Genomic DNA, 27,375 nt, shown 5'->3' with positions numbered 1-27,375 from the left:
TAACCTTGTTGCGTCCCAGGATGGATTATTCGTTGATGGACTCTTGGACTGTGCCCTGACCTGCCTTTGGACCCATTTGGATTTGGATGCCGTTCTCTGTCTTCCCCATTCACTGTCTCATGGATTGTCACTTTTATTTTGTGCACTATTAAACCCCTGTGTGTTTCCTTTTACCACGCCTCCTGTATTCTCCAGCTCTTACCGCATCGCATAGGGTCTACTACAAGACCTGACACAGATTTTTGTCCATGTTCGTGACAATTCCTGCACAGACATCAGCATTAAGGCCTGATAACATTGATGTTTCTATTTATTAGAATATTGTTTAAAGTAGATAACAAATTATTTTTAATTAAATTACTATTCTGGCTATGTTCAAATCGGAAAGAGTGCACAATAAACTGTTTCATAAATGTCTATCAACATTATATGACACATAAACCTTTTTCTTCTGAAAAGATGACAGTACAAATTAACACCTTCCCCTGTTATTTTTGTTGAGAAGAATGCATGGTTGGAGGAGAGAGCAAAAATGAATAAATGTGCATATGCATCTACAGATGCAGCCATTCAAAGTGCGCGGTACAGACACCTACCGGAGGTAATTGGCTACGGCGTCGCGCATTGTGACGCAAGATGACGCGCGGTACCACGTTACGTGATTGGTTGACCGACAGGGGCACTCGTGGTCCGTTGGTCTGTCGTAGAAAGATTTACAGTAGACGTCTTTACTGTGCCCGTTGTAGTATTGAATATTCATATGGAATTTTACCACTGAAGGGAAATCTTAGTAGCTGAGCATAAAAAGAATAGGAGCATACTGTAACGCGTGTGAAGGCCATAAACGATATTAATTTTGGAACATAAACATACAGTATATGGCTGGTCTTGGTACGTTAAAGAAAAAATACACACCAGTATTCCATTTCTCCCTAAACATTTTAAGCATCGAAGTCTTAAACTAAAGAGATACCGGAGTCAACAAGCATACTTTTAGAATTTGATTAAAAGGGAATATAATATGGAATCGCGTATCTAAAGAAATTAATAACGATATAATTATATTCATGTACCGCAACACAAGAATAGTACACACTGTGCATTGTCTGTCGATAATGTTTCTGTAGTGCTTTTTCAGCACTCTGCATGTGACCGTGCCGGTGGTACTGTGGGTAAGGTTCCTGACTCCCATGTCACATGGTCTGTGATCGAATCCCACTGGAACTATGACTTTTTTAACGAACATTTCTTTGAAAAAATGAAACGTTTCCCTTGGTCAGAGATTAAATAAAACCTCACTCGCACCAAACAAATGTATATTTCTAAATATCACAACATGATCGGATTTAAGTCTTTTTAATAACAATGAATAGTCACCTATGCGTTACAAAATAAACATTTATATTGATTTGAATCGCGTTTTGAATTAAATCGTAAACGCGTGTTTAAATATATGTGTTTAAAGGCGATATATAAAAGCGCTGATTCTTATGGAATGTGTTCCGCTGGGGATTCAAAAAATTTATTTTTTTTAATCGCGTATCTAAGGAAAATAGCAGTATAACTTTGTTCATGCACATCATTATACAGTATCTCATTTTGTATTTCTATAAAAAAAAATCATTTGCCCAGCCACTATTGTTGTTATTGTTTTTATCCTGTAAAGCGCTTTGAGGAGCACAGCTTTCTCACCACTTAGATTACTTTTTGACACCATCCTTACACAAAGCAGAAACTTCTTGTATTTTCCGATGACATACAAGTGGAAAGATTACAGATTTTAATTGTCTTTTTTCTGAACCAAGGAAAATCTGATCATGTTTCTCTATAACAATAATAAAAAACTTTATTTTACATATCACCTTTAAAAGTGGCATCTCAAAACAATACAGTAGATGTAAACCACAGATTACAAAGTAAATACCCAGACAAACGCAAACGCGTTTTTAATAAAATGCTTTCATTCATTCAACAGAGAGAGAGTGTAAAACCTGGGTGTAACAGCTGTTCCTTTTTCTGATCACTCGCTCTCTGGATAAACGCCACGCCTGTCCTGTTCTTTGTTTTCCTAATTTGCCGATTATGCCTGCTGCGATCCAGTCCTACCCTCACACCTAAAGAAGACTATTTTAAATTTCTTTGCTCATCCTTAAGGTGATATCACATAAGGTGATATGTAAAAAAATGTTTTTTTACTATTGTTATAGAGAAACATGATCAGATTTTCCCCGGTTCAGAAAAAAAGATCTAAAGTATACTAGTTAAGAAAAATACATCTAAACAGGGAGAAAGCTATGCTGAAAGTTTATTAAGATACTTAGAAGACAAAGATATCAATTTATTTTAGTTAAAATTTTATATATCACCTTTAAAAGTGGAATCTCAAAGCAAAGTAAATACCCAACACTGATTGTACCCATCTGTCATGCTACTAAAACACCTTGAATAGAATTGAATTGAGGGAGAGAGGGGGGGAGGGCGAGCGAGATAACCAGGACGTAAGGCAAATAAGATACACTCCACAGACATTCACAACAGCGACATATGAAACGTTTGCACATATAGTTAAGTTATTACTTGGTTTTCAAAGTGCAATGAAATACAATATTGTTGTTGTTGCTGTTCTTGTTGTTTTTATCCTGTAAAGCGTTTTGAGAAGCCACCTTTAAAGGCGATATATACTGTAAAAGCGCTGATTCTTATGGAATGTGTTCCGCCGAGGATTCAAAATTTTTTTTCATTTTTTTTAATCCCCTATCTAAGGAAATCTCAGTATAACTTTGTTCATGCACAAACAATGGCATGTTACATAATTAATTTGGGTGTCTCCTCTTGTCAGAAAGCTCTAAATTGAATTTTGAATCCCCAGCGGAACCGGGCATCCATATGAATCAAGTAACAGGTTTATTCCATGCTGAAAAAAAGAAAGAAAGAAAACACATTCCATAAGAATTGACTGAGCTCCGCTGTGTACCACGCAATGATCCCCCCAGAGTCTCTGCCCCGGGTTATTTGGGTTTTTTGACAGAGGGTAAAAAACTCTCTCTCTCGCTTGACCTCCCCCTCCCTGTGTATTGTCTGTTTTTTGTTAAGAAGGCTCGCCAGCTAATGTGAATCGAAACCTGTCTTTCTAGCTTTTAAAGTCGTGCGATGTGTAAGCCACAATTCAAATAGAGAAAAAAGAGCTGACTGACAAGATTTAAGATGTGGCTGTCAATGTTGGATTAAAAAAAACACATTGCCCGACGTTTGTTGCATTGCTTGAAAAATAACTTTATTTCGAGAGACTGGATAAGTAATTCAAGTGTTTTTTTTTAACTTCATGAAAAACAACTAATAATTTAACTATATGTGCAAACGTTTTATGATATGTCGCTGTTGTGAATGTCTGTGGACATGTGCTGGCTGGACAGGAGGCTCTACTCTACTGTCACAGAGAGGGGCGGGAGGAGGGGACAAGCCGATATATACTCTTAGAGTTTGATTAATAGGGAATATAATACAAAAATATAGTACTAAAAATAAGATATACTCTACAGACATTCACAACGGTGACTGTCAGAAGATAGGACACAGCGGCTCAGGCACCCGCTGAATGGAAAAGGGGCACTTTAATGTTCTGTTTGGCTAATACTAAAGCCAATACTTCAATACTTTAATATTCTTTTCTGTATGTTTAACAATAGTGGGTACTGGCCTAATTCGTCCCTGCTCCCGTTGTTAGGTGTTAATGTGTTGTTGTTAAGTGTGAATTTGTACCTGTTTCCCTGAGGTCTGGCTTTTTTTCTGGAAAACCATAACTCTGGTCTTGTCCAGATTGACTGTCGGCGCCCAGGTCTGACAGTGCTGCTCCAGCAGTGCCAGGTTCTGGCGCAGCCTCTGTTCTGTGGGCGACGGCAGGACCAGGTCGTCTGCAAAGAGCAGGAACTCGATTTCCATAATTAATGCAGATCAGTAAATCAAGGGACAAAACAATGCGCCCGGGTCCTCAATGGGCTTTGATGTGCTAATGCATTGGTTTAACAGTCCGGGTGTGTCTCTAATGTCTCCCGACTTCGGCAAAAGGCACCCGCCTTTCATTGGAAGACAATGAACACATTCTAGCCGTACATGTGAATATAGCATAAATACACCAAGGGATTGGGTGAGCTCCCATCACAAGAAAAACTGCGAACCTGCGCTACAGCGACCACAGTACAGTATGGAGACCAAGACCTTTTACGGGAAGAGACGGGGTGCTTCTGCCACCCCAGCTTCCAAAGAGCGAAGGGTAAGCAAATACAGCAGACTTCATCTGAAATACGCGATTACAGCGCATATTACAAGGTATTATTGCCTTTTGAATTTTAAATTCAATTATAATTATTTCTTTGTAGCCTGTTCTTCAAGAAAACACCACACCGGCGAAACGATCTTCAAAATCTACCACCAGGACAGTAAAAAAGAAAGCGGTAAGACGGAAAAAAAGAAAAGTTTATTTTGACGTCTGTTCCGAGACTGATGAATACTACTGTGTGACTTTATTTCTTACATGAATTATGTTATTTTGCCACAGGACGTGGGTCTCTGCTCTTGGCCACTGGCCAGGGTGCCAACCTGTAGAAGCACCACCTGTGTGGAGACTTTTCGGCAGCAGCGGGAGCAGTATGACGCATTACTGGGGAGGATTGGGAGGCTAGAGACACTCCTGACACTCCTGACACTCCACAAAATGCAGAGGAAGGAGACAGTATGTTCCAGCAGTCAAACAGTTGAGCAGCTGTCTCCCGATAAGTGCCTCTCTCTGCCGTGCAGGTTGCAATGCCTGGTTGAAGCTCTGCCCCCCGCTGAGCGCACACCGCCTCAGGACACTCCATCCCGGCCTCTCCGCTCACCACCGCGCAGGAATTTGTTGATGCTGTCCCCACCGTCTATCTCCCCCCAGGAAGCACCATTTACAGAGCGGAATTCACAAACTCCAGTGGGACGCATAATTCTCCCAGATATCCAACTGTTACCCATCACTCAAGAGATGGAGGGGGGGTTGTACTTGCAGTGCATCGGTATAGATGGGAAAGCAAGAGCCGACCGCTACGCCGCCCTCGTGTTTCGAAATCTTGTGACTTTTGATTTACTGGGGGTGGACCACGTCTGTAAATTTCGATGGGTCCAGAGGCAAAAGTGCCTTGCCTTGCAATCTCCGGGAAACCATTAGTAGCATGGTGAATCGGAGATTCTCAACCCTTACTTCGTGCGACTGGAAAATATTTTGTGATCGGATCAACGAAATGCTTCGTAAAAGGAGACACTCTTTTCCTCTAGTCTAACAGTCTGTCCACAAACAAAACATTCCTGTTAGACAAGAGGAATTGAAAAAAAAACAATTACTTTTGTCAATGGAAACCGGTGTGTGTGTCTCTCTCTGCTGGATGTCTCCCTCTCTCTCTGCTGAATGAATAAAAGCATTTGATTAAAAACGCGTTTGCGTTTGTCTGGTATTTACTTTGGTCCCTTTTAACTGTTTTTCCATCTTCTGTATTGCTTTGAGATGCCACTTTTAAAGGTCATATGTAAAATAAAGTTTTTTATTATTGTTATAGAGAAACAAGATCAGATTTTCCCTGGTTCAGATCTAAAGATCTAAAGTGCTACACCTAACTTTCTTAATTCGATGTATTTAAAGCAGTGAACTACTGTAGGTGTAACATAACATTCAGAAATACAATCGAGAATAGTTTTATGGTGTTTGTTTAGATGAAACGTTCCTAAAACGTATAACGTAACAAAATTAAAGACGATTAAAATCTGTAATCTTTCCACTTGTACTGTATGTCATCGGAAAATACAAGAAGTTTCTGCTTTGTGTAAGGATGGTATCAAAAAGTAATCTTAAGTGGTGAGAAAGCTGTGCTCAATGTATTTAAGGGACTTAAAAGTAAAAGGAGATGCTTCATATTGCTTGACTAATTTTAAAAACTAAGTTATAAATGCAGACGCTCCCTCGGTGCCGCGCCGGGTGTAAATATCAAAATATACATTCGTCCCGGGCAAAGGCCGAAGAGCGTCCGTCTGGGGTGCGCGGGGAAGAGCAGGACAGGAATGAAAGTGGTCAGGGCGGGGTTTAGGAAGGCGTACAGTCTGGGCAGGTATATATTACACTTTTCTAAAACGTATTTGAAAAATAAAAACGATTACAATCTAATCCTTCCACGTTTGATCCCAAAATCCCAAGAAAAATAAATCTAAATGGGTAGAAAGCTATGCTGAAAGTTTATAAAGATACTTAGAAGACAAAGATACTGTATCAATTTATGTTGCATTAGTCTGATTATGATTAAAAAAACACATATAATTAAACACGCGTTTGCGATTTAAATCAATATAAATGTTTATATTGTAATGCATACTGTCCAGCCTCCATTTCTCTATAAAAATGTACTCTATTACAAATTTACAATTTATTAATAATAGAAATGTTAGGTTCTCTAAAGCTTTGTGATAGCTGACCCACCCAGGCAGCAAAAGATCAGCTGCACTGGTAAGATGCGACACCGAAGATATGATTAATAACCTTTTAAATCTGAAGGGAGATCTGAAGGGATCCCCCCCCCACACACACACACACAATAGAAGCAGGAAGCAGAAGCAGGGACCGTTGTCAGAAGGGAAGAAGGTGACTATTCATTGTTATAAAAAAAGACTTAGAATTATGTTGTGATATTTTGAAATATAAAAGTCAATTGATTGTCCATAATATTGCTATTCTATTTTTTCGAAGAAATGTTTGTTAAAAGAAAAGTCCAGCACCAGCTGGATTTGAACACACAACCCATGAGTTGGTAATCGGGCATGTAGACCAGTGGGCTACAAGGGAAGTCGTATGAAGAGAGAGGCGAAACAGCCCTACACAGCCCTGTCGCAGTACATGAATATAATCATATCGTTATTAATTCTTTAGATACGTGATTCCATATTATATTAGCAGAAAAGCTTAAAACTACCACTTTTTCACGCGCTATTTCACATGTTAGTTAAATACTTCGATGCTTAAAATGTTTAGGGAGAAATGGAATACCAGTCTACAATACCATGTATTTTTCCTTTAAAGTACCGATTCCTGGAATCTGACTGGCTGACACCCTTCTGAAGTGGTTCCATAATATCTGGTATACGGAAAAGAAAGCATTGATAAAAAAAGCCTGGATTCTCATGTATCTCATACAAGTATCTTTTAATACAGTCTTTGCTGTGCTCTTGAGGATCCTTGTGATATTTTGAGCTCTAGTTGAATGATAAGTGTCGCATTTTAAATCATTTTCGTAGTTAGAAATTATGAAATGCCCTGTTAAAAGCAAGTGAGTTTTTATGCCCCTTGAAGTAAAAGAAAATGCCTGACAAAGTAGGGCTTGGACAGATTCCAAGTGCTTGTACAAATGTGCTAAAGAAATTATACTTTGAGTATACAGCTTGTCCAAAGTCATTCATTATTAATGCTATTAGTAATATCTTCGGTAAAGGCTTTGATGCATAAATATTTCTGATAAAGGTAGGTTGTGTACTTTTGTCCAACTGAGCAATCTTGATTTCATAAAATATACCAACATTTTAATGACTGATGATTAACATGCTGTAATACACAGTTCAAATTTAAAAGCTCAAATGCTGTACATGAGAGGTTAAGCTCCCCCTGGCGGTTTTACAAGGTGATGCCGGATACTTTCCGGCATGATGTCAAATGACGCGATTAACCGCGTGATACTGCGTGATACCGCGACACGCCCACCGGGGTATGCCGCGAAATACCCCACCCATTTTGAATGGCTGCATCTGTATACACAAATTAGTTCTCCTGAACTTTCAAGATAAATTGATATTTTCCCCTCTCTATACTAAATCTATACAAATGAAGGCTGATGGCACTTAGAAATGTATTTTCTAAATGTAGAAAATGATCTGGAAGTGATTAGAATAAAATGTATTATTGTTATCATTGTGGTGTAACCAAATCCATGCGCATAGGTACACAACTCTTACAGTATGTCTTGTCATTTTTTTTTCCCAATAAAGACTGATGCAGTTAAAATTAGACTCAATGAATTATGCAGTCTTGGATATACTGTGCATTTACTCTGGACTTACTTGCCTGTTTTTGGTAATGGGACTTATGACAAGTATTTGCAGTTGTTAATCACTTTACTATTGTGTTTTAAGGTTAATAAGGCATGAAAAGGCTTGTATTTGATCAAAATTTAATTACTGTCAACTGAAATAGAGTTATCTACTCTGGACCACTACGTGATTTACATTTGCAAATGCTTTCATGTGCAAAATTCTTAATTTAGCTTTTTCTTGCTCTGTGCTATCTACATTGTTAATGTCTTGTAAATAATGAAGGATCCACATTTTATATGGATGATATGATTTAAAACATCCAATATAAAATAACTTTAAAAGCATACAATCAAGTGGTTAGTTTTCTCATACTCATAACATCAACCAACAACAAAATTCAAGAGAAAAACAAATAGATAATTATTTGAAAAAACAATTGAAATAAAAAAAAACTACACCACCCTGGTTGCATAAGTGTGCACACCCATTTATAATGGGGGCTGTAGCTGTGTTCAGAGTTAACTAATCACATTCAAAATCATGTCCAAAGGTAAGTAGCAGACACCTGCCATCAATGAAAGTGGTTCTGATTAACCCAATTAAAAATCATCTGTTCCTCTAGGATTTCCTTGAAACTTTCATAGTTGCATCGTACCGGGATAGCCATGGTCTGCAAAGGAGCTGACAAAACATCTACGGGATCTTATTGTTGAAAGGTACCATTCAAGAGATGGGTATAAAAGAATATCAAAGGCATTGGATGTACCATGGAGCACTGTGAAGACTATAATCAATAAGTGGAGAAAATGTAGCACCACAGGGACATTGGCAAGATTGGGATGACCCTCCAACATTGATGAAAGAACAAGGAGAAAACTTATCAAGGAGGCTACCAAGAGGCCTACAGCAACATTAAAGGAGCTGCAGGAATTTCTGGCAGGTACTTGCATGTAACAACAATCTCCCGTATTCTGCACACTTCTGTGCTATGGGGTAGGGTGGCAAGAAGGAAGCCATTTATCACAAAAAAGAACATCAAAACCCATCTAAATTTTGCATGTGGGAATATGTCTTATGGTCTGATGAGACAAAGGGTGAACATTTTGGCCTTAATTCTAAAAGATATGTTTGGTGCAAAGAAAACACAGCTCATCATCCAAGGCACACTATACCTACTGTGAAGCATGGTGGTGGCAGCATCATGCTTTGGGGCTGCTTCTCATAAGCTGGGACAGGGGCTCTAGTCAAGATAGATGATATAATGACTAGCTCCAAATATCAAGATATTTTGGCACAAAACCTGCTGGCCTCTGTCAGAAAGCTGAAGATGAAGAGGAATTTCACCTTCCACCATGATAATGACGCAAAGCACACATCCAAGTCAACCAAGGAATGGCTTCAGAGCCTAGACCTCAATCCCATAGAAAACCTATGGAATGACATAAAGAGGGCTGTGCACAGGAGATCTCCCTGGCAATATGAAGGAGCTTGACCTTTTTTACAAGGAAGAGTGGGATAAAATTGCAATGTCCAGGTGTGCAAAGTTGATAGAGAATTATTCACAAAGACTTACTGCTGCAATAAATGCAAAAGATGCTTCCACAACATATTAGTTGGGGTGGTAGCACACTTATGCAACCAGGGTGTTGTAGGTTTTTTTGTATGTTCAAGTTTTCATAACATTCTGTTGTAGGGGCAATGCTTGTTAATAAGACAGAATTAAGTGTTGCTGTGCTTTCCCAAATGAGGCCCCATCTCTCTCTTCATCTATGTGGTGCAGCCACAGAGAAGCTATTCATGCAGGCTGATTTAAAGATGTTTTCTTTTGATAAGGGACAGCTCCCAAATGGGGATGCACTTAGCTAAGCCTGGCTATCATGATCAATGGTCATCCATTGGCGCCTATCTGTCTAGGGGTGTCAGGAGTAAGTGACTCATATCTCACCTTGATCAACCAATCAGGGACTGGTAGGGCCGAGTAACCCACGTGGGACACTGATGCCCAGGAAATTTTCAGTCAATGAACGAGCTTAAGTTCCTCCAGGTAAAAAGCAGGCAACACAGAGAGCCTGGGGTGGAACTATTCCAGTAGGAGAATTCGAAGGAGAATTCCAGGGATGCGAGACAATTCCAGGGCAGGACGGCCCAGGAGCAGAAAGGCTCCCAAGGGCAAGACTTTCTCGCAGCGCGCCTCCTGACCATCCTGAGACTCAGCCCGGACAACCACGGAATGGCCAGTGTGTCCGAGTGCCAGAACTTTCCTCTGTTCTAAGAGTCTAGAGCGGAGGTTGCCAGAGAGTAACCAGAGGATCCAACCGAGGTTAGCATCAGCAGCAATCCTCGTGAACAGGTCGGAACTGTGGACAGCTGAATCACTATTCAGAACTAGCGCTTCATCAGGAACGAACCGGTCTTCTTTCTGACCTGCTGGGACCCACAGTTATCTTTTCTCCTCTGCACAAACTGTGCTAGTTAAAGCCAACAGTAACTAGCCGGTCAGTGAGCATCAGCAGCGCACCGTCGCAAGCCACACAGCACAGCCTGGCACGGAGCCAGAGAGCCCGCAGGAGATCTGAATCCCCAGAGATTGGATGAGTATTCAACTTCAATGCATTACAGCTCGAGAACTCAATTGTAATCCCAACCAGTTGATATCAATTTAATTCCTAATAGTTATGTACTTGTTTTGAGTATCCAATGTAGAAGTTATAACCAAGTTCATTTACGAAACGGTCTAAATGAATGACATACTGAACGTATGTCCTCTTGATATATGTAACTCTTCGTGACTGAATGAATATATACCTTTTGTATTCTGATAACCCTCTTGATAAGATCTGTTAGGTTTATATGCATATTCTAGGATAAATGTATCCTCGTGTATTAGTACCTGTGTGTGTGCGTTGTTTGAGTTATATCGCATGGTTGGATTCTAAAGCCATTAAAAGAATCATTTTGTGATTTACTGCTACAATTAATAATTGTCCCAGTAAATGCCCAAACCCTACTGAACTGGTGCCTCGTGAGAGCACACTACATTTATTTGGCGTCCCTGGGTGGGCGTGGCAAGACTGAAATGAGTCAACCAAGCGGAATAATTCATATAAAACTCCGCGGGTTTCATACACGACAATACAGTGTGCTGAAAGCCGAAAGAAAAAAAAGTTCCCCTTGCTCTTTAAGCAGTGCGTGATTGTTTTGTGATCTTTTGCGATCTACCGGGTTGATTGCATACTTGATCTTGTGGTTTTCTGTGGTAAAACTGTGATTTCGTACTTAAAAGTAATACTCTTTAAGTTTAACAATGGTTGTTAAAAGGTCTGAATTCGAGTCGCTATTAAGCACTCTCCTTAGCAGCGACAAGTCTGACCACGATCTCCGCCATATCTCCGTCAGCGGAGAAGCTAGGAGAATAAACCTCCATTCTCTGAGAGAGCTAGCGAAGGACATGGAGAGATTTGACCCGCAGTGTCAGAGAATAATATCGAGAGTTATATTCAGGACCTCAGGTATACCCTGCAGTACCTGCCAAATGCCACAGAACAGGAGAAAGTGTTTCTGGTCAGGAAAACTACCAGCAGAGCCGTACATGAGTGGATGGCTAGGCAGATGAAAGAAGTCTGTAATAACTTTGAACAGCTTTGTCAAGCACTTATCCAAGAATACAGTGCGCTTATTGACCCGTCTGCCGCGATAGCCGCCGCCCTTAACATTAAGCACGAGAGAGCCGAGTCCCCTCGTGAATATTACGAGAGACTTAGACAAACTTATTTTGCAGGGCGAAATGATGAGGGTTGCGAAGAGAACACACATTTCAAGGGTTTATTCATTGCGAATCTCCACCCGTCAGTCAGAAAGATTATCTTAATGCATACAGATGCACAGACCATGATAATGACTGATATTAAGAGATTCATGCAGAAAGCCTGGGAGTATGATGTCCAAAGTCGCTCTGAGCAAAAAGCAAAAAGCTGTTAAAGCGACTGTGTTCGCCATCAGAGCCAGCAGGGTTAACTCCCTCCTGCTCGAAGGAGCACAGGCGCAAAACACAGATGTTTAAAGACTCAAGTTTAAAGTGATCTTAGACTGTAGATCACTTTATAGAGACCTGAATGTGAAATAGAAGAGAAGACAGAACAGAAAGAACCACTTGTATTATTTATAGCAGTGTACAAGTGGACAACCCAGACACTTGGTTCATAGTTGCAAATATATTAACTCAGATAAAATATACAATGAAGAAAGTTGATTCAAAAGAATTTTGGAAAGATTTTACAGTTTACATGGAAATATTAGAAAATGATCTGGGATTAAGTTTGATAATGGGAAAGCATTTGACATTTATGAAGTATTTTTTTAATTGAATGCTGCAATGAAATGTAAGACACTGAATATATGGAAGAAATGTACAAACCAGTAAAATGAGAACTGCAGTCTTAAAGCCTCTTCACAAACTCAATGAAAATGGAGAGGACTGTTTTGTGACATGCAAATTTGACTCAAATACAAAGTCAAATTATTTAAGATAACATGGATGAAATATGTGGTAACATTTTGAACGACACCACTGGCGAAGGGACAAGAATAAGCAAAGCAAATGATTGGCAGATGCAAATCAAAGATTTAGCCAGAAAATAATAAACAAAGGTGTCTGGCAGTAATTTCTGAACCACGATTGTAACAAACATCTTTTATTCTAAAGATTGTACGAAAGATCATGATGATCTTCTTGTGAAAAGAGTTAATGGAATTCATTATTTCAGTCATCGGTTATGTTTATGACACCACTGGATTCCTAACTTCATTAGTTCTTCCAGGAAATCTCAGAAATATTAAAAATGAGCAGATTCAAATGTGCACAGTAAAGAGATTAAATTATTAAATCTTTTCACTACCAACCAATGCACCACGAGTCCCCTGTCGGTCAATTTCGCCAGCCAATCACGTACCGCGGTATGCCACGGTGGCTTGTGGGTAGTTGTGTGCGGTACTGGTTTGTACCGCGAAGTTTGAATGGCTGCATCTCTACATAGGTTGTAGATATTCTAGTTAAATACAGCAATAGCAACATTGTTATGCCACATAAGCTACTTCATACCTACTTTTTAGTCTGGAATCTAAAACCAGAGAACTTTCATTAACTCAGTACAGTACAGCTGCATAACATTTTCAGTGTAATGTGAATGGCTATTGCATTGTTTCTCCTGTTGGAGAATATCAAGTAGAGAATATCAACTTACTCTTTGTGCAAGGCAGAGTTGACACTTGAGATGGGACTTGGCCAGATCATCCAAAGCAATTAATTATGATTCCAAAATTAAAATGATCTGCTTGGACACAAATAACAGTACTGACATTCAAACATTTATAATTCAACATGTATAAATAATTCAGGACAGGGAGTGATCAAGAGAAACAGTACTGTGAAAGATCTCTCTTTCTGATAGCATGGCAAGGGGTTTTCCACATGAACTGTGACTGTATAATTCCCTAGATAACAGTGGCAAGAGCCTCACTTGATTGATTATGGTTGGCCTGGTAGGCTCATTAACAACTTTCTTATTTACCCAACCCCCAACCCAGATGTCCTAACCCAAAAAAAGAATGAGGCTGCTACCAATATGAATGCACTATAATCCTTCTGCGATTATTTGTACCAGAAGATCTGTCTACCCTCCATATCTCCCTTTAACTGCTCACTGTTCTTCTTAACTGTGAGAGACTGTGTAAAGAAGACCTCTGACTGCCTCAGGAACTGCTTTAATAGTAAGCTAGAGATTCCAGTGATTCAGTGATTTTGAGATCCCCCACCCCTTGGTGATTCACCTGTGCTCCCCAACACCTGCTATGCCACAAGCACATAGAGCAAATTAGTACATCCAAAAGAAATTGAGCTGTGGAACCCTCACTGTAGATATACAGATGCAGCCAAATAGAACACATGGTAATATTTATTGCTGCATTAGAGGTGCTACAGTACCGTTTGGTGCACTTGGCTGTGTGATTCACTGGCCAAAGGTGATTCATAGGTGGCACTTGTGGTGGATAAGATGGTTGTGAAATGATGGCTTCATTTAATCTGTTATCCTACTGTTCTTTTTTAAATCCATTTAGTATGCAATATTAATATGGAATTATGTAACTAAAGGGAAATTTACATAGCTGAAAATAAAAATAATAGAGGTATAATATCTCTGAATTTCATAAACAATATCAATTTATGAATATGAATATTATACATTCTGTATAGCTGGTAGTAGTAGCTAAAATAAAAAACCTTCTTCATAAACATTTTCTGCATTAAAGTCTTGAACTCGGTCACTTACTGAAGTTATTTTGAAAAAGTTAGGATGTACTCATTCTTACAATATGGAAACCGATAGGTGGAGTTCTAGGGGAGAACTGGAAGGGGTCTCCTCCACTTCTTCTATCATTCAATTATCTCTTTCCTATTTAAACCCTAACCCTGCTAATACACATGTCTAGAGTTTTTTTGATTCAATTTACTTTAATTCTGAGGTCTAGACCAATAATGGCTCGCAGGCCTAATTCTCCGTCATCTCCAGACTGCCTTTCTCTCCTCCAGCACCTTGAACATTCTCCATGCCGTTCGTTTTCCGCTGTTTCACCATCTTGACCTTCTCATTTTCAACCTAATCCTCCTTTCCCCCGTCGCCAATGCTTCTGTCTCTCCCATCCAGCCTCCCGCATTACACCATTCAAACGCTGCCGCACCATCTCGGATACACTGACTCGTGTCTTTTACAAGGACTGGCCTCTTCCAAGGCTCCTCAAATCACTGATAAACAGATGTATTCCTATTCCACCTCACTTAAGACAGTTTAGCCCCTATTCTCCTACTTTTATGCAATTCCATTTCAGCTCAACCAGTCCTCCATCCTTCTCTCTTTACAGCAGTACCTGCAGCTCCGCCTTCTGCAAATCGGACAGCCCCTTCTACTTCTCTCAACTCTCCAGTTACGACCTTCTCCTCCACAGCTACCCAGTTCTCTAGCAGATTCTCTTTCTCTGCAGATATCCCAGTAGCTTTCTCAAACTCCCGAACCACTTTCTCGCTCTGTAGCCAATATTACCTCCCATCTGCTCAAGCTTGAACTCTCCCTTCATTCAGCTCCACCTCCTTCAGTCCCGCCCATCTTCAGCCTTTTTTGCCACCCTCAGTACAGCTAAAGCCTCAGACTCTATGCTGCTGTCAGGCCACTCTCCCTCATTTTCGCTGCCAGATACTTGAAGGTAAAGATGTCAATTCCGTTTCTCTCATATTAGGCGGCTCTAATCTCAATTACTGAGTAGTGGAATCTGGAGATCTCCAGCTGATCTAAATTGTGCGATCCACATCTTAAGTTTCACTGTTTGCGAATTTATACTGAATTTCTCTATTTGCAGGGATGCCTTATGTTCTTTCAGCCCTCCGTGGCACCAGGAGTGGATTACTACTGGTTATCTTTGTTACTGTGGTTCTTTATTTTGCAATTAAATTTTCAGTTTGAACCGATTTGTAATTTATCCACTCTTCCTATTCTAAGGCATGCCCCTATTTGAATATTCATAACCTAGCCACCTTGCCCTCTCTAGACTGATCTGTCTATACACCTATTTGTATTCTCACCCTGGAACGCACCCTTCAGGATCTTCCCTCCATCGTTAACTACCTTCTAGATGTTCTTTGAAATGTTTCTACTGGCTCGTTTTCAATTCCATGTTATTCTTATCCCAATCTTCCTTTCTCTGCTCCTGAGCCTGAAATGATTGCCGTCTTGATTCCAGCTGAGCTCCGAAAGGTTTTCTCGTTGGCTCCTTTCTAGAGTCTCTTCTTTGTCATTCTGGATCACCCCCTTTTTGGTATCACTTTCCAGCAGAAAAGCCCCATCACTTTAGATACTATTAAATTTGCAGTTCTCCTTCCTCCCAACAGCTGTCTTTATTTTCATTTCAGATTTTGAAATTATCATGTGACTTGCAATCCTAGTCGGCTCTCAATGCCCATGTTTTTATTTGAGCTGACGCTCAGAAAGATATCAGACTGTGGATCTCTACCCCGTCTTGAGAACTGCCTCTCTCTTCTACAAGAATTGGTGTTCTTCTCTGCATGACGTCCCCCTTTTCACTAATGCTTCTGTCAGTCTTTCAGTAATATCCAATGCTTAGTGGTTTTCTTTCTCTCCTTGTATAATCGTCAACCCTTCTAGAGCTCTACCCTATTGTTGCCGCCATCCACGTCTGTGACACCTCAGGACCAGTGATCAATCTTATTTCTGATATCAAATCCACTATTTCCATTTCCGATAAAGGAAGATCCTCCTCCCCTAACTTCAAGTTTCCTTTGCCATCTCACCTGGATTTGCTTCAGCTCTAGTGAGGATCACCTCCCTGGCCTTTCCAATGCTACAACCAACGCTTTTTACCGTTCACAGTTATCCAAATCCCACAACCTCATGTCCATCTCAGCTCTTTCTCCTTTCAAGTTCCGAGTTCCGTATTTTTTTGTTGTCTAGAATAAAATCTCCACCCAGCTTCAATGGACATGTTACTACATGCTTTAGCCCATCTGCCCACACAGACTACTCTTCTGCCAGGAATGCATATTCTACCTTTCCCCCATTCCACCGGCCGCCTTTATTTCCATTTTAACCTCGCTCTTCTCGCTGTTTTCCAAGTGCAACAGGATCTTACCTCTGGGATTCAGTTCTGCCTTACGTTTCAGTCTCTTTAATGTCCTCACTGCCTTCAGTTCCAGCACTCCTCTAAGAGTTCCTTCCAGGAAGCATATCTCCTCCAACATCCTCTGCTTTTTCCCGAGACAAAGCCATTTTCCCTTCAAGGATGCTCTTCAGGATGCAATGTGCTTGACTGCCGCAGATTCTTTGAGCCACAATTCACCAGTTGGTATTCCAATTTCCAGTATTCCAGACCTGACTTGTATCCCAGCCTCTCATTTTTTCTAGCCTGATCCACTTTGTTGTGGAAACTTCAGTACCCATATAAATGTTTTCCCCTCAGCTGTGAGTTTCAATCTCCAACGCTGATCTCAACACTCAGTTTACTTTCCTCATTTCATCAGAATTGGAGCTGCCATCTCCACTGCCCAAGCTATCCTGGAAATTCAACTTATGTAAACAATGGGCCAGTCGTCCTCTTCTGCAGTCCACCTTTACATCAACACCACTCTCTCAGGCATTTCAGCTACTCATTATCTGTTGCTAATATGCCAGGAGTGGGGGTGTTTGTTCTCCTGGGAACTCTTTCTGGTGAGGTTCTCAAGGACAAGCCAGAGGGGACCCCCCGCCACATTATTCATTATTCTCGGGAACTCTAACTCTAACTCTAATTCTCGTTCCCTCGGTCCCCTGAGGGTTTATCCCAGTTGCGAGGCAGTGCCTCAAAGCGACTCAGCGAGTCAGGGGACACTCTTTCGCTTCCTTCTCAAGCAGCTTTCTCTTCATTCTCAACCCCTTGAGCAGTGCCTCCTAAAGTGATTCCTCCAGTCAGGGGTTCTTTCTCTTCCCCCTTGAGGGATTCATTCCGTCGTGAGGCAGCACCTCTCAGCAAGTCAAGAAAGTCTCCTCCTTTCTATCCCCTGAGGGCAATGCCTCTCAAGCGACTCTGCATGTCAGGGGTGTTCATGTTTTCATGCCCTGGAGGCTGCCGACGCAGTCGGCCACCTGGGTTCCCCTGTGCAGTCTTTTCTCTACTTTGCTAACCCCTCCTTCTCCCCTTGAAATAAAGTTTATTTACTTTATAAGTTTAATGTTAATATAATGTTTAAAGCTTTTTTTCAGTAAAGAATACTTACTGTCCTTATTGTTGTAAAAAATAGCACTACTTTTTTAAGGCCAAGTAATAGACACAATTAATTTTGAATCATGTAACTAAATCCACATTTTGGTAGTTACAAATTAAAATAACCAAAGTATAATAATGTCTCTGAACATTATTTATTATATTAGTTTATGAATAATAAATAATGAAAATCATTATTAGCAGGCAGTGTTAACTAAAAAAAAAAAAAAAAATAAGGTACACAACAGTATTCCACCTTCTTCATGAAGATTTTTTTATATCGATGTCTTTAACTTGATCACTTGTTGAGGTTATTTTAGGAAATTGTAGACGTGTGCCTCTAACTACAGTACATCTCTTGTAATGGAAAATGAAATTCAAATCAGAGTGACACATTGGTAGCTCAATGGTAGAATTCTGCACTATCATGCAGTAGGGTCTAGGTTTGAGGATGCCCTTAAACAGAAATCACAATTGGGTTTTTTTATGAATATACAGTACTTAGTTTTAAATACATATTGTAAAGCCACAATGTATATTTTTAAATTATAACATTTAAAACCTAAATGTAAGTTTTTTATATATACAGTATGTTTTTGCTGCCCTTTTTCCTTCTTAGTTGTTGAAATAAATCATAGTTTTATAATAATCTGGCTTCATCAAAGTTTTCATAAATATAGATATACGTGACAGAATATGTGAGAAAACAATGTTTTAGCTTTTCTCGAGGGAGTGTTTCGTGCCATGGTGGTGCATTGTCTCCTCACAGTAGGAGGGAAGGGAAACTGGGTGTGGGCTTTCATTTTCACCCTCCTTCTTCAATACACATTCTCAGTACTCATTGATGGTGCATTATCTTAAAAAACTCCAAAACCCACAGGGCAAGTTCCTGGCAGAATCTACTTCTCTTGGTTACTAATGCATCTTGGTTACTAATGTAAGGCAAGTTACATAACAGCAATAATAATTACTGGATAATAATTACTGGAGTTATTATTTTTTATTGAAAATCATAATGGCAAAAAAAAGTCAATTTTCACAGTCCAAAAACATTCCAGTAGGGTAATTAACTTCTGGACCTGGTGTGGTGTTTCATTAGTGTCTCTAAGTACTCTACGATGAACTGGTATCCCGTCCAAGGTGTAGCCTGGTTTGCATCCATTGCTTGCCATGACGCAACTGGATAAACCAGCTATAAAATGGATGGACTGGTGGATTTATCAATATAAAACATTACAATTTAAATGCAATATGGAATATATTGTCTTCAAACATTGTTTACTTGATAATAAGTTTAATATTTAATATGATACTTACAAATATTTTCAAATATTACTGAAATCTGTATGTGTGATATGGTAGAGTTTCCAAAGTTGTTTTATAGATCTGTTATTAATGACTTAGGTAAACATAGTACTTAGTGCATTTTAAATTCATGGCTTGACTGATGTCTTGAAACTTTAAATATTCTTTGAATCGCCCAGTTATTTAAAAAGGATTCAATGAGAAACTGATAAGAATATGTTTTTAATTAAAATATATATATATATATGACAAGCTAGTTAAAGCCCCTTTTAAGAAAATTTAATTGCTATTGTTTCCTTTTTAAGGCTAAAATGGCAACTCTTGATTGTTTTTGAATATTTTTTTTTACTATTCACACAAATGTACAGAAAACTTACAGTAACTTAGTTATAACTTTTACAAAGTTATCCAGCTGAGTAATCTCCCTTGCTCCTCACTGAATCTTTACTCCCTCTGTAATCAGAACACAATACACATTGTACACACAGTGATCTTAATGCAGGTGTGAAATAAAGTAAGGTTTAAAAATATTTCATATTTGTTTTACATTTTTTATCTGATGTAACAGTTAATACAACAGTGAATATAATAGTGATTCTACTGTTTATCACCTAATATTGAGAGTCATATACATGTGTTGTTGATTGGGTGTACATTGTTACTCACAGGTTCAGTCTTAGCGTTTTCACACTGAAAAAAATACCCATGTGCTGTGTTGATGTTAATGATTTTATAATAAATTGAATATGCGATTTTACTTATTGATGGCATAATTTGTCTTATAATATTGTTCATTTACATTGTTTGTGGAAATATCTTCCAAAATATTCTCCATACAAATTAAATTGCTACTATTCATAAAAATTAGACATCTTCAATGTATGTGAAGCACTTAGTTTAGCATAGTGTAATTCACATGCATTTTATTATTCTCTCATGCAATCAACAAAGGTTTGATTGACGGATTTTGTATAGTTAGGAAACCTTTGACAGTATGACTCAGGGATTAATTCATAGGCGTGCAATATCGACGCCTTAACAGTATCATAATCCAACCCTTTCTCTAAAGTCAATACAGAACAGATATCTTGAGCCTTGCTTTGACAATGCAACAAAAGAGGACAGACATCCATTGGTCTGTTACAGTCTCCTAAGTCCCCTATGTTTACCTTTTTAGAACTGCAAAAAAAGTTTTTACTTGTAGATGAAATCCCATGTATCAGCAAGTTATATTCATGCTTATTCTGTTTAAGAAATAAAATTGCTAACACAATTGCATATTAGCTGGTACTTTTAGTAACCATTTAGTAACTCTACTGTAAGGAACATGCAGTACATGTCTTAGTACAGATGCAGCCATTCAAAACGAGCGGGGTACATCATGGTAAAATGCGGTGGGCGTGTCACATCAGAACGCGTCATAACACATCATATCTCGTCATACCGTATGATACCGCAGTAAGATAATGGTATCCGGAATCACTGCCTGGTGGAGCTAATAAAGCTTAACCTCTCATGTACAGCATTTCAGCTGTCGCCAGAAAACACCATGTTTTGAATCCCGATCACTGCTGAGGGACAATCTTTATTCAATTAAGAATTTAAGTTGTATACTCTTTAGACTTTTAAATTTAAACTGTGTATTACAGCAAGTTAATCATTATACATTAAAAAGTTGGTATATTTTATGAAAGCAAGATTGCTCAGTTGGACAAAAGTAAACAACCTGCCACTTTTATCATAAATATTTTAATTATGCAGAAATATTTTATGCATCAAAGTCTTTACCGAAGATATTACTAATAGTATTAATAATGAATGACCTTGGACAAGCAGTAAACTCAAAGTATTACCCTGGTCCATATTCTTTGTAACCGTCTTTGTAAACTAAAAGACTTTATTTTTTCATTGACAAAAAGTAACACCACTGCATTTCGTGATTCGATCACGCATTCGTTTCCAATCATACAAAGTACAGTGCCTTGCGAAAGTATTCGGCCCCCTTGAACTTTTCAACCTTTTGCCACATTTCAGGCTTCAAACATAAAGATATAAATTTTTTATTTTATGTGAAGAATCACCAACAAGTGGGACACAATTGTGAAGTGGAACGAAATCTATTGGATTTTTGAAACTTTTTTAACTAATAAAAAAATGAAAAGTGGGGCGTGCAAAATTATTCGGCCCCCTTGCGTTAATACTTTGTAGAGCCACCTTTTGCTGCGATTACAGCTGCAAGTCGCTTGGGGTATGTCTCTATCAGTTTTGCACATCGAGAGACTGAAATTCTTGCCCATTCTTCCTTGCAAAACAGCTCGAGCTCAGTGAGGTTGGATGGATAGCGTTTGTGAACAGCAGTTTTCAGCTCTTTCCACAGATTCTCGATTGGATTCAGGTCTGGACTTTGACTTGGCCATTCAAACACCTGGATATGTTTATTTGTGAACCATTCCTTTGTAGATTTTGCTGTATGTTTGGGATCATTGTCTTGTTGGAAGATAAATCTCCGTCCCAGTTTCAGGTCTTTTGCAGACTCCAACAGGTTTTCATCCAGAATGGTCCTGTATTTGGCTGCATCCATCTTCCCCTCAATTTTTAACCATCTTCCCTGTCCCTGCTGAAGAAAAGCAGGCCCAAACCATGATGCTGCCACCACCATGTTTGACAGTGGGGATGGTGTGTTGAGGGTGATGAGCTGTGTTGCTTTTACGCCAAACATATCGTTTTGCATTGTGGCCAAAAAGTTCGATTTTGGTTTCATCTGACCAGAGCACCTTCTTCCACATGTTTGGGGTGTCTCCCAGGTGGCTTGTGGCAAACTTTAGACGAGACTTTTTATGGATATCTTTGAGAAATGGCTTTCTTCTTGCCACTCTTCCATAAAGGCCAGATTTGTGCAGTGTAAGACTGATTGTTGTCCTATGGACAGACTCTCCCACCTCAGCTGTAGTTCTCTGCAGTTCATCCAGAGTGATCATGGGCCTCTTAGCTGCATCTCTGATCAGTCTTCTCCTTGTCTGAGCTGAAAGTTTAGAGGGACGGCCAGGTCTTGGTAGATTTGCAGTGGTCTGATACTCCTTCCATTTCAAGATGATCGCTTGCACAGTGCTCCTTGGGATGTTTGAAGCTTGGGAAATCTTTTTGTATCCAAATCCGGCTTTAAACTTCTCCACAACAGTATTACGGACCTGCCTGGTGTGTTCCTTGGTCTTCATGATGCTCTCTGTGCTTTCAACAGAACCTTGAGACTATCACAGAGCAGGTGCATTTATACAGAGACTTGATTACACACAGGTGGATTCTATTTATCACCATCAGTCATTTAGGACAACATTGGATCATTCAGAGATCCTCGCTGAACTTCTGGAGTGAGTTTGCTGCACTGAAAGTAAAGGGGCCGAATAATTTTGCACGCCCCACTTTTCATTTTTTTATTAGTTAAAAAAGTTTCAAAAATCCAATAGATTTCGTTCCACTTCACAATTGTGTCCCACTTGTTGGTGATTCTTCACATAAAATAAAAAATTTATATCTTTATGTTAGAAGCCTGAAATGTGACAAAAGGTTGAAAAGTTCAAGGGGGCCGAATACTTTCGCAAGGCACTGTAAGTCTTGATTCACCATGCCTTTCACATGCTCATAAAAGATATAATTTAGGAACATAAACATATTACTGTATGTAAACTGTACTGTATATGGCTGGTCTTGGTATTTTAATGAAAAAATACACACCAGTATTCCATTTCTCCCTAAACATTTTAAGCATCAAAGCCTTACAGTACATGTGGTTATTTTGAAACGTTTTTACCTGCTCCTTCTGACCATATTACTGTACGTTTATATACTTTGTGAAAAATTGTTTTAACCTTTTCTGCTAATATGCTCGTTATTGGATTAAACAAAAGCATACTTTTAGAATTTGAGTAATAGGGAATATAATATGGATTAATGTATCTAAATAAATTAATAATGGTATAACTATATTTCTATATTGATATGTGTATTGCTGTTTCAGTGCATGTCACATGACTTGCCTTGGTTGCGTGACAGCTTAAGTGACTGATTTATAAGCGTGAGGTTGGGTGTTCAAATCCAGCAATCACTATGAGGTTTCTTTTAACAAAAAAACATTTCTTTGAAAAACTAAAATAGCAAATATTATGGACACTACAGTATATTGACATTTTTTATATTTCTAAATATCACAACATGTTCGTACTGTATGTACACAGCGGTACTGCAGGTTGTAGGGCGTAAATCCACGTGAGCCCGAAAGCCCTACATTAATGCGGGAGTGCTGGGTGTGCCGAATTACACCAATTTCACTGGTATTTTCAAAGTAGAATAGGACGAGTCTTTCAGTGAAAGACACTCCACCTTCCCCCACGGACACATGTTTTCTTAGAAAAACAGATTCACAGCGTGAAGCTGTGTCAGTCTTCTGTTAAAAAAAAAATCAGTTTGAACACCATGGGGGCTGTTTTTAATAAGCTTTTTAATAATAGTTTTAGGTACAGGCTGTGAAAAGTTTCACAAGTAGAGGTCTTTAAAATTAGGCTGGGCAAACGATTATTTTAATTCTTGTGTTCCTACTTAGACATTGCACGACTTTTAAAGCCATAAAAACAGGTTTCGATAGTTAATAACCACTTTTTATGCTAGAAAAACCTGTAAGGTTTTTACTTCTTAATTAAACGTTTAAAATACACGAATTTCATAAAAACAACACACGTATCGAATAGAAAAAATCATATTCTGTTGTCTTCCTGATATGTAGAACAGATCAGCAGGTCTTTTTTCCCCAGTCAGAGGCTCTGAAAACAGTGTGCTGCCCACTGCGCTGTGTCAGATGGGGAGGTAGCACTAAGAAGGAGAAAGCGCGGAGCTCAGTAATGCACAATGGCTGTAAAGCACCAATTGCGTTCATAACTTAGTGTTTAAAATGAAACAACATAAATCATTTTCTTTGACATCTAAGTCCCTAAATTATCATTAAGCACAGGTTTCTTTTTTGATACCATCGTTAGACAAAGCAGGAACTTATTGTACTTTCTAATGACATTACACATGGAAAGATTACAGATCACAGATTTTAATCGTCTTTAATTTTGTTATACATTTTAGAAAAGTTTCATCTATGCATACGCCACAAAACTATTTCGATTGTATTTTTGAATGCTATGTATAAAAAAACTTGCAGCTTACTCAACGATTCTAAGATGGTCACGAGGACTCTTCCGGGCTCTTGTCACTTCTCTCCTTATTCCCTGCTTCTTCTTCTCTGTGTGTTTCATGTGATCTTATATTGTGTGTTTCTTTACTGCTCCTTGATAATCATTAACCCACTACTTACCTAGGTATACTAAAGTAAACTTTACAAATGTTTTTGCTGAAGGGATCCCCCAGGCCTCAGCAAACATCCTCTTGAAGCTAGAAGTGTTTACTTTTCCTAGTGTCACAAACTTTATCTGAAATCTAAGAGACACTTCTCAGTCACCTAAAGCTGTAACAATATATACAGTTAACACAGCATGGTACTGTATGGTTTTGAGGCCATTACAGTAAAATATTTTATTTAGAATTGAATTCTTAAATAAAATTATCTGTTTCCTAATTACTTTTTACTTAAATTATTATTAAGACATATAGATTATTTCATTGTGGATGCAAACCTGAAGAAACATGTTTACAATGGCCTATAACAATAAAATATTTTTTATACAGCAGAGTAATTTTGCTTTGTGAAAGAGCTCTACTTTTATCTTAATTTAAAATAATAGGTGGATGCTGCACATTGGTTGTGGTTGAGGGGAGTTCCCCATTACTTGTAAGGCACTTTGGGTGGAGTGTCCAGAAAAGCACTATACAAATGTAAGTTATTATTAATTTAATATTGAACATACTTTAATATATCAAATTAATAGAACTTAAATATAATATAAATGTAATATATTAATTATATTTTATTATTGGACAAAGATTTTCCCCAAGGGGCTGGGCATTGGCTAGGATTCAAGCCCAGGCGTTTTGCATAACAGCCAGAATTCTTCCACACAGCTTGTTAAGCATTCACGGCGCCATCTGGCAGTTTTACAAAGTAATGCTGTCCTGCATTAGATTATTTGAAAAAAGTAAAATAGGTGTTTTGCATTACCATTGCATTATAATGCGGCATTCTGAATGGCTGGAACTGTATTGAGAAATCTGAAAATGTGTCTCTTTTGTTTTTTTTAAATATATTAGTGCTCTAAACAAAGGGAAATGCAGTGCAAAGAAAGGTGGTCATGTCTAAAACTAAGGCCTATTGTTAGAAGACGTATAAGGACCACTGAATTAATTATCTGCAAGAATAAACTAAACATTCTGTAATAATTTCAAAGAATTCCTATATTTTTGCCTATTCAAATTTATACTTTGTCGTAGTATAAAGTAGTGAGACATAATGGGAGAAATCAAATGCTTTCCTTAATTCTCCAGACATATTGAAATAGGAGCAGGGAAAATCATCTCTGAATCTATTATTTGTTAATGTCAATGTGATAAAGTCAATGAAAATAGATGGGAAATTTACCTAAAGGTTATTTGCAACCAGATGAGCCGGCATTCACAAATGTCAAGCTTCGATAGTGAAGTAATATTAAGTTTAGATGTTAAGCTAAAGTGCAGTCCACTTTTATAAAGTGGATGATTCTTTGAACACCAACTTTTCCATCAATGTATATTGTTAATTTATTTCTGAAAGAGGAAAAGTTATGAAACTCTATCTGACAAAAACACCGATTTCAGAGCATTAACTGTAACAAGCAATTAAATATTGGAATAAAGCCATATTCATACAAGGAGCTATGTTGCAGAAAGGAGTCAAATAGATTTTCAGTTCTTCAGTGATGGCTGGTGGCTTGTGGTTTTAGATGTTCTTAAACAAAACACATCAAGGTCTTCAAATAGTTCATTGTGAAGGTAAGACCATCACCAATGACTATCCAATTGCAAGAGTTAGAATGATTTTTAAAAAACAGTCAGATGATCAGAATGAAATTGGAATGAAATTCTAATTATTTATTGTTGTTGAATATTTAGTTCTGATTCTCCATCCAAGTGATCAATACATTTTCCATTTTTTCTAATAACACTACTTATTCTTTTAGTAATTAGTTGATTGCTTTGGTTTTGAAGATTTTAAATATTCAGATTTTTTTCCTTCATCCGTAATAAGTATTGCAGTAGTTAAATGATTAAAGCAAATATCATTGGCACATCATAACAGAATGATATCTAGTTTCATTTTAGATGTTATTGTCCTTCTTTTGATACATCATTGTCAATTTTCCTTTTCTTAGACATTCATCAGATCCACAAATAACACAGTAAAAGCTAGATGGTTATGGAAAAAAAAACATGCCATCATTGAGTGATCGACTCACTGTAACCAGCAGCCTTGAGCTGCCTCATACAGTAACACTAGTGAATGAGCCTCAGTTGTTTTCTATTATGTGCAAATTTGCTATTCTGACATGTGAAATTCTTATTATTTTAAAAAATAAATTCTTCTCTATTTTAAAATTGAGATTATTATTTCCAGTTCCAGACATTTTGAATCCTATTCCAGTGTCTTCAGGTTTTTGCTCTAGCTGAATTTCAAGTATTTCAATTTTCTATTTGATGGCACATTTTTTAATTTTCTTTCAGATCTTAAAATGTTGAATGTGATTTATAAATTGGCATCAACCGTGTATTAATTAGTGTGCTTTAAAAGTTAAAATAGTGTGTTTTTAAGTTAAAATCTTAATTTCAAGTGCAACCATTTAAGTCGCACGAATGTAGGTTGGAAAACTCATTCACTATACATTGTCATTCCCATTCATTTTGTCTGTTCATGTTAAACTGGTAGTCTTTTAGATGTTTTTTAAAATTTGTAATCACAAATACAAACTCTGGAACATCAGGAAGCATGAGGCACAGACACACAGGGAAAGAAGCTTGGGTCAGAGCACAAGGTCAGCCATTGTACAGAGCCCCTGGAGCAGTTGGGGTAAGGGCCTTGCTCAGGGGCCCAACAGAGTAGGAATCCTCTACCGGCCACCGGATTTGAACCAGCAACCTTCCAGCCACAGGTGGATAGGTATTGACATGAAATTCGGTCCTTACCATACAATTAGACATTCACATAATGTGCAG

At 38.4% G+C, this 27,375-nt stretch overlaps 1 protein-coding gene and 1 long non-coding RNA gene across 2 annotated transcripts in view; both read right to left on the bottom strand.

Moving 5' to 3' along the window:
* cntnap3 (contactin associated protein family member 3) overlaps positions 1-27,375 on the bottom strand; it is a 370,114-nt gene that overhangs the window by 73,245 nt on the left and 269,494 nt on the right. The window lies entirely within an intron of this gene.
* LOC148673112 (uncharacterized) lies at positions 23,676-27,360 on the bottom strand. Its single transcript, XR_015935939.1, has 2 exons — positions 24,403-27,360; positions 23,676-24,060 (listed from the first exon to the last, which is right to left on the bottom strand). It is a non-coding gene; the product is annotated as an uncharacterized LOC148673112 (long non-coding RNA).

This window comes from Lepisosteus platostomus, chromosome 4 (genome assembly GCF_059453375.1).
Source record: "Lepisosteus platostomus isolate fLepPlt1 chromosome 4, fLepPlt1.hap1, whole genome shotgun sequence".
In the NCBI taxonomy this organism is placed as follows: domain Eukaryota; kingdom Metazoa; phylum Chordata; class Actinopteri; order Semionotiformes; family Lepisosteidae; genus Lepisosteus; species Lepisosteus platostomus.
The sequence above is the reverse complement of the archived record's forward strand: the minus strand, read 5'-3'. Positions and strand labels throughout refer to the sequence as shown.